The sequence below is a fragment of the Nicotiana tabacum genome, chromosome 7 (genome assembly GCF_000715075.1).
Source record: "Nicotiana tabacum cultivar K326 chromosome 7, ASM71507v2, whole genome shotgun sequence".
Lineage (NCBI taxonomy): Eukaryota > Viridiplantae > Streptophyta > Magnoliopsida > Solanales > Solanaceae > Nicotiana > Nicotiana tabacum.
In genome coordinates, this window is record NC_134086.1 from 177,428,882 (window position 1) to 177,438,393 (window position 9,512).

Below are 9,512 nucleotides of genomic sequence, written 5' to 3' on the forward strand. Positions count from 1 at the left end.
CCGCCATTGCTTCATACTCCGAAAATGGACGAGCAACTCTACTTATATTTGGTAGTCTCAGAGGTTGTGGTAAGTGGTGTCTTAGTTCGAGAAGAGAAAGGTATGCAATTTCCTATTTACTATGTTAGCCGAACTTTAGGTGAAGCAGAGACACGGTACCCACACTTAGAAAAATTAGCGCTAGCTCTAATAAGCGCCTCTAGGAAATTAAAACCATATTTTCAATGTCACCCAATTTGTGTTGTAACCACTTATCCCCTTCGCAACATTTTTCACAAGCCCGAGCTCTCAGGCCGACTGGCCAAATGGGCCATCGAAATAAGCAGTTACGATATCAAGTGTTGGCATTGAACGACCATCAAGTCTCAAATATTAGCAGACTTCGTGGCCGACTTTACACCAGCCCTCGTGCCCAAGGTCCAAAAGGGGTTATTCTGAAATCGAGTGTGTCCTCGGGGGTGTGGACCCTTTTCACAGACGGTGCTTCAAATGTGAAGGGGTCCGGGCTAGACATCGTTTTGAAGCCACCCACATGCAATACAATTAGACAATCTATCAAAACCCCTAAGTTGACTAACAATGAGGCCGAGTATGAGGCTATGATTGTAGGTATCGAACTGGCTAAAAGTTTAGGAGCTAAGGTCATCGAGGCTAAGTGTGATTCCCAGCTCGTGATTAACCAGGTCAACAAAATCTTCGAGGTCAGAGAAAATCGAATGCAAAGGTACTTGGATAAATTACAGATGGCCTTACACCGGTTCAAAGAATGGACCCTACATCATGTACCTTGAGAATAGAATAGTGAGACCAATGCTCTTGCAAATTTAGGGTCATTAGTCGAAGACGATGAAATTAGCTCGAGGACCGTCGTACAACTTTCAAAATTGGTGGTCGAAGAAGGCCACGTCGAAATAAACTTCACGAGCCTAACTTAGGATTGGAGGAACAAATATATCAATTATCTGAATAATGGAAAACTTCCATCGGGCTCTAAGGAATCGAGGACTTTGCGAACGAAAGCTGCACGATTTACATTGGTCAAAGATGGAACGTTATACAGAAGGATGTTCGATGGGCCGTTGTTACAACCCATATCCGCATGTGTTAGTTCATGCCATATATTAGTTAACATAAATCTAAGAAGGAATTATCTTTGAGATGATAAGAAGTCAATCCTATTGGTCTTAAGTGATACAAGAGTGTATAAGGGTGATTAACCAGTATTAGAAGTTAAACGAATCAAGGATGTTGTAACTCGTATTTTCAGGTAATCTAGCGGTGCTTAATACACTCAAGAGGTCATTTATTAAGGTATTTTAATCATATAATATCCGTATCATAAGTCTTGAAGTCAAACGAGTTATGAAACAAAAGTCGACAAAAGTTGTCGCAACTTAGGTTCATAATTTTACTTAAACATTAGGTAAAATGTTTCTAATCTTTTCTCATAATTTACAAGGAATTACGGGGTGATATACCAACCAAATTAAATATCTATGAGTCTAGTTTCCAACGCATTAAACCGTTCATCAATACGATCTCGGAGTAGAGAGATATTCGCGTTTTCGCGGGACTACGCCAAGCACCTCTCTATGGGGCCCACTAAGTCGGTTTAAGATATTTGGACCTATATAGGATGCCTCCAACCCATTTTAAGTCATTTAGTTTCACTATTTTCAGACCTTAGAACCCTAGGAACATCCTCTCAAGGTTCTCTCAAGATTCAAGACCCAAAAAAAGGGCAAACAACACAAATCAAGTGTCGGGAATTCCGTGGCGCTAGTAAGTCTCTTGTTCTTCTTGTTGTTGCTTATTTTTGTGTCGTTTCAGCTCGTGTGGGAGGTTGTTTTAAAGGGTTTATGTTCTGTAAATACTCCCTCATGTTCTTAATATCAATCCTAGGTGATTTCAAGCCTTATAAAGTGATTCTAGTGCCGAAAAACACTAATTGATCGCTAGTTTCGCTTTTTTGTTGTTGTGGCAGCATTGGAGGGATATTTCATGGAAATTTAAGGTAAAATTGGAGTTGTTCTTTCTGTATAAAGGTAATGAACCTCTTACTCTATATGTATTTAAGATTATCCAAGTTGCGGCTAAGCCATTGAAGCTAGAACTTGTGAGATATATATCGAAAGGCTTGGTAGTAATGTTATTGTTTTGTGGACTGTTTTGCGTTGTTGTTGGGCTGCGTATTTTACTACTATATTGTGGAGTTTTGGAGGAGGAAGGGTGTGGAGAAACACCATATATATGTAGGGTTATGGGCTGATAGTTATTCGTAACATTTCCAGGTTATTTGACACGACTACGGTGGTCGTCGTATGTATGGAGTGATTAGGCTATGTGTGGACTATTTTGGGAGGCTCAATATGTTTATTATTGATGTTGTTTGGGCTGTTTGGTGAATTTTTTGAATGGTGTGAGGTCATATATATAGGGGAGGTGCTGTCCGTTTCATCGTAAAATAGGTTGTGGTCGATACATAATAGTTATGACGCTTAAATGATAACGATAGTATCGTTTCTCTTATTGTAGACTAAGGAGTTTTGACAATTGCATAGCTTGAGATTGGGGCAGTATATACAAGGTATGTGAGGCTATCCCTTTCCTTCTTTTGCACGACTCCGATTGTACATAATGTAATGAACGAGCTTCCAAGATACTCTACTCTTAGAAGCTAGCAGTACTTACATTGTTTTCCCTCTTATGGAACGATTGATGTTAATGTTACTTCTCTTATTCTTATGTTATCAATGTTGTTCGTACTTCCTAAATCTTATAAGGTTCATAGTGAAGAGTTAGTCCTAATAACGTGTATAGAGGATACCGACCTTACATCACTCCGAAAGGTTTAGAATGTGATTCCATGAGTCGAGCATGCATTATATATATATGTATCTATTTTACTCTACCGAGCCACGCTATAGTTGGCCGGGTACGGCACCTATTGTGCAACCACTGATCAGTTGGGTTTTACCGAGCTCCACGTGGCCGGGTACGATTCTACCGAGCCTATTATGGCCGGGTACGATATGATGATGATGATGCCCACAGAGGCGAATGCTTTAAAGGTTTATGTATTTATACATATGTATCATGCATTTCATGTAAGTAGCCCTCAGAGGTACTAAGATGTTACAGGTTGTATATTCTCTATCCTTGCTTACATTACTGATCACATTTATGGTTCCTTGCCTTACATACTCAGTACTTTATTCGTACTGACGTCCTTTTATTTGTGGACGCTGCATGTCGTGCTGCAGGTCCTGATAGACAGGCAGGTGCAGCTCCCCCACCACAGTAGACTGTCCAGTTCAGCGGTGATTGGCGAGATCCCTTCTCCGGACTTGCCTTGGTCTTGGTATGCAATTTTTGTTATAGACATTATGGGTATGTCGGGGCCCTATTCCGGCTATGTTGCAACACTTATGTTCTGTTAGAGGCTCATAGACAGGTGTCGTCTCATGTATAGTTTGGTATGCCTTGTCGGCTAGTTTTTGTTGTATAGTCTTTCATAGTAGCGAGGTAGCTCATACCTTATACGTAGTTTCTTGATTGTCTGGTCATCCCCTGCTATGTATGTTCATGCCGTCATATTTTATTGCTGGTTGTCCATGATCTAGGTCTACCATTTATATTGATCTCGTCAGCCTTAAAAGATAATAATGAAGGTTAGATGAAATGTACGTTGGTGCTCGGCAAGTGTGGTCGGGTGCTAGTCATGGCCCTTCAGTTTGGGTCGTGACAGCCGTTGGCAATATGCTTGGGTCCGGGAGACACCGACTACGTCATATGAGAAATTCATGAGGGCACTTGCGGGAACCATTTTGGTGCCGAATCACTGGTTCACAAAGTCACCAGAGCAGGATATTATTCGGACAATATGGAAAAATATACGAAGGAGTTCGTTTGGAAATGTGAGAAATGCCAAAGTCATGCGCCGATGATATACCAACCTGGAGAGTAATTTCATTCAGTCATATCCCCATGGCCATCCTTAAATGGGGAATGGACATCATTGGTCCTCTGCCATCGACCCCGGGTAAAGCTTAATTTATTTTATTTATGACTAGCTATTTCTCTAAATGGGTTAAAACACATGCTTTTAAAAACGTCAGAGAGAAAGAAGTTATAGACTTCATCTGGGATCACATCGTATGTCGATTTGGGATACCCGCCAAGAATGCGAAAATGGAAAACAATTTATCGACAACAAAATAACGAAGTTCCTTGAAGATTACAAATAAAAAGGATACTATCAACGTCGTATCATCCCAGTGGGAATGGACGAGCCGAATCAACAAACAAGACCACCATTCAAAACCTAAAGAAAAGGTTGAACGACGCTAAGGGGAAATAGAGAGAAATTTTGCCCGAAGTCATTTGGGCGTATCAGACCATGAAAATCTAGTACGGGGGAAACATTGTTCTCCTTAGTATATGGCATCTAAGCTCTAATCCCGATCGAGGTCGGGGAACCGAACGTCAGGTTCCGATACACAACAAAAAAATCAAATCACGAGGCTATGAACACAAGCCTCGAATTGTTAGATGAAAAACAAGAGGCTGCCCTCGTCAAAATGGCAGCACAGAAGCAGCGCATTGAAAGATACTACAATCGAAGAACCAATATTCGCCACTCTCAAATCAAGGACTTAATTCTGATAAAAATCACCCTCAATACCCGAGAACCAAACAAAGGGAAACTCGACCCAAATTAGGAAGATCCATATTAAGTCCTCGGTGTCGTCGGAAAGGGATCTTACAAACTTGGCACAATGGAGGGTGAACAATTGCCAAACAATTGGAACCTATCACTCCTCAAATGATATTATTACTATGGTATGACTTTCTTCCTGTTCATTTGCGTACAATTCTAACTTATTGTAGGTATTCCATCGAAGACGTCAAGAATCTCTTCAACACGAAGACCTTAGGTTTTAAAGCACGCATTGCACTTTTTTCCCTTAGATCGATTTTTATCCCAAATGATTTTTTCGGCTAGGTTTTTAACGAGGCAACAATTTTATGTGCTACATGGAGACAATTCAACACTATCCGAGGCTTCTTTACAATCAACCTCAAATATCGGGGGGAATCACCCTCAGATGTTAAGTTTTCAAGGAGTCGAATGACAGGATCTCGATAGAAAAATTTAGTAAAGGGCAAGATTTTGGTCAAAACGAACCAGGCCTCCGTAGATTGCCCGAGCCCTAGTGACAAAACACGTACGCATGGATGATCTATTGAAAGAAGTATTTTTCCCTTATCATATGTTCCATGCTTTAGCAAGATTTCTACTTTGCAATTTTGTACTTACCATATATTACGAAAACTAGCTCAAGGGCCAATCGTAACCAAAGATCGGACAATCAACCTCGTGTTCGGGGACTGCCATCCGAAAACATAAGACCTTGTAAAGGCAACTCTTGGTTTTAAAGGCCACGGCCATCCCACTCGGGGACTGGTACTTCGGACAAGTTCAAAGTATAGTTAAGAAACAAACCCAAAGGGTAAATCTCAAATTAAAGGCTACGACCAAACTAACACGGTTCAGAGATGTCTAATTTCTGTAATAAAATAAGCCTTCAAATATTTTCACAAAATCGGTTAAACAAGGCTACCCTCGGCAAAATTACAAAGGATTTCGATAACATTAACCCTCGAAAACCTTAAGGGGTACTAAATTGTTCTAACTCTCGAACAAATTTATACTAAGGCATAACAAAGTTTTCGATAACTTTAAACCTAGAGAATCCTAATGGGTACAGAGCTACCTCGTGCTAAGGCATAATAAATTCTTATATGAACCCAAAATATAATGGCCCTTAGGCTCTTTAAGCCAAAAAGGGAAGAAGCCACATTTTGAGGCCATATCGGCCCAATTCAAAGAGCCTAAGGGCCATTATATTTTGGGTTCGAGAATCCGCCCTCGCTCAAACAAAACCTAAGGATTTTTACTCCAAGTTCGAGTGGATACACACTCGACGATAGAGACTATATTAGTCCAACTCCAATCAAATCGCTTAAGTTTCAAATTGACAAACAAGCGAAAATGAAAAAATTGACAAGATAGTGAAGTGAGTCAAACTTCTCACAAAACCTAAAGTATACCAAAAGTATCTGTCACACCTCCTTTTTCCGCTCCCGCGAGGGTACAAGGGAGTTTTTCCAATCAAAGGACAATCGAAACGAGATTTGTTTATTTATTTCAGAGTCGCCACTTGGGAGATTTAGGGTGTCCCAAGTCACCAATTTAATCCCGAATCGAGGAAAAGAATGACTCCATATTACAGTCTGCGCACCAGAAATCCGGATAAGGAATTCTGTTAACCCGGGAGAAGGTGTTAGGCATTCCCGAGTTCCGTGGTTCTAGCACGGTCGCTCAACTGTTATATTCGACTTGATTATCTGATTTTTATACAAATATGAACTTATGTGCAAATTTTAACTTTTAACCGCTTTCATAATCATTATTATTTTTATAAGGAATTGTAACGTTGTGGAAACATATCTCGAACCACGTTACATCAATGCACCCGTGGTTATCGACATATCTCGACTCGGTTGAGATTTGGATTTGGGTCACATAAATGTGCACCCGAATTAAGGAAAATAAATTATTAAAAAGCGCGCCTAAAGCAGCTAACATTGTTATTTTGGGGAAGGCCGTAAAATTTGCTGAACGGCCTGTCCCGAATTCTAAGTATTTTAATATATACATTTAGAGGGCCCCGCAGCTTGTACATTTTTTGTTTGTCGAGGCTCGTCTCATCCATTATTAAAAAAGGAATTTTCAACGTCACGGAAATGCATCTCAGACCCGTGATTAGAGACATATTTCGATTTCATTGAGATTTGGATTTGGGTCACATAATGTGCACTCGAGTTTAAGGAGATAACATTATTAAATACGCGCCTAAAGTGACTAGCGTATCATTATTTTGGGAAGGCCGTGGAATTTTGCTAAACGGTCCATCCCGAAGTCTAAGCCATTTTAAAACAACTATTTATTGAGGGCCCCGCAATTTCGTATTTTTATTTGCGAGGCTCGTCTCATTTTTATTTTTAAAGGGTATCTTAAAGCGACTACGTTCTTCTATTTTTGTCCGTCTCTAGAACGAAAGAGAGAAAAAGATCCTAGTCCCATTACATACTTAAAGTTGTTATAGTCGGAACTCCAAACAAAAGACAAAATTTATGTGGTTCCAAATACAAAGGCACATGTGGGCCATCCGTTTGCCAAAGCGTGGGCTTGGGTCCAACGCATATGGTATTATACTGGGCTTGGGCAGTCCTTATTTCGATATTAGCCTAATTGCTTGTTTTTTATGCTTATTCGTGAGTTTTGCCAAACTGGAAGATAGAATAATACTATTTCGTTTGACAGTCTATTGTAAATTTAAAATAGGCTATCTGTTGTCATGAAAGAACTTTAAGATCAAGTTTAATCCTAATTCAAACCATTTGCATACTAAGATTAGACTGTTACGATAATCAGAAGCCCACTTACTTGATTCAAATCTAACATGCATTTTTGCAAACGACTGAAATAGGCAAGGTGATTTCTAGCATCATATCCTTTTAAGGACTTACCTAGGGAGTTCATAAACTAACTATACAGTTCCTTGGAAGGAATTACATATTAGTGATACACAGAATGGTTTAAGTACAATCAGTAAAAAAATAAATTCAGTTTATAGCTACAACTTCTTCATGTGTGTATTCATGCTTCAAACGTCAACTTCAAACATGTAATTACATCGACTTAGTATGTGTACCTGGATACAACAAGAACAAGAAGAAGAGGAAGAATATCAGTAGCAGACAACCAAGCAGCAGTAACACAGCAGTGCAAACAACAACAATGTAACCTCTAGCTCAAAAACACCCAACAACAGTTCAATAACGATAAACCACAAGTGGTCGAGCACCACAAGACAAACCCAAAAACAGAGTAGCAAACCAGCAGAAAAACCCAGAACTCAATGCAATAGCAACAGTAGTTCAATAATCACAAAAACTCGGCGAATAGCCACAACAACTTCAAATAGCAATAAGACCAGAACCAGCTAGCAGCATGTAGAAGCCCAGAACAATAGTATTCTCGCAGAGAAAATCAGAGTATCCTAATGGAATAGTAACAGCCCAACTAGAGTAACTGACTTGGCCAAGACAGCCTGACCAACTTAATTTCTTATGCAGTTTTCAGACAGTGTTCTGAATTTTTTTTCTGTTTTTCCCTTTCTGAAGACTAAAAAATGTCCACCCTTTAATTGTTCTGAAACAACTTATTTATAAGCCAATGCAGGTTAGTCCAGCTGCCCGGACCCCTCCAGGTTTTATCCTGCCCATACCTCTTAACTCCCCATGCCTAAGTGCATTTTCTTGAAGTCAAACTCATCTGCTCCCCATGCTTGTCCTATTGCTCTAATCAAGAGTTATGGGTGTATTAAAGTATTCATTTTGAACCCATGCTCTTATGTTTTGCTCCCCATTGTCATTAGGTTAATAGTATTTTAATTACTACTTGACATATCCTTAAATTAAACCCCTAATCAGACTTTGTCCTATGCCAAAACTACCCTTAAACCTTGCTTATTACTGTATTACCCTAACCCCTAACAGTTAGTATATAAACCCTTCTGATTTTAGCCAATAACTGACTACTAGTTAATCAACTTAAACTCAATACTGCTTTTAGGCTGATCTGTTAGATTTCTGCAGCTAATAACCAATTTTCAACCTAAATTCAGTCAATGATTCAAGCTCAATCAAACAGGGGTGTCAATTAAAGGGTATGAGTTGGTCATATTGGGAGCCCAAACCTGACTAACTCAAAATCAATTGATCCTATAGGTAGTTGAGGATGCAAACTATGATTGAAGGGCTACTACAACAGGCCTATTGATACAATTATTACCATAAATAAGAGAACATGCATAGTAATCACACTGAAATGCAGACTCCTGATTTTCTAGTTTTCAAATGAATTCGGTTGACGACACTTATTTAAACGACTACACAAACTATAATATATAGCAAACAATCAGTATAACACATAAAACAATATAACATTGACTCAAAATTCACATATATGGACAGACAAGTCAGAAATCAAACCAAACCAGAACGTGAAAGACAGATAGAATTTAGGAGGACAAAAGAAAAGAAGAATTACCTCAGGGAAATGAAATTAAGACTGACTCAAGCTCGAACCCGGACCAGATCATTTTGGAGTCGAATGGACTTTAACCGAAGTGTTCTCAACTGAGAACACCTCGGTAAAAGTCTATTAGACCCTGATCCTGTTGCTGATTCGAAAAGACCCTATAGATCTGAGTTCTAGGGTTCTTGAGGTTCGAGTTAGGGGTTCGAGCCTTTTTGGTTAGATTCGAACGAAACCAAATCCATTCAAGGGGGTGAGGGAGTTCATGAGGTGTTGTGGTGTGAGTTTGGGGTCGGTGGGTGTAGATCTGGTTTTTTTGCCCGAATCTTCGATTGAAGATTCG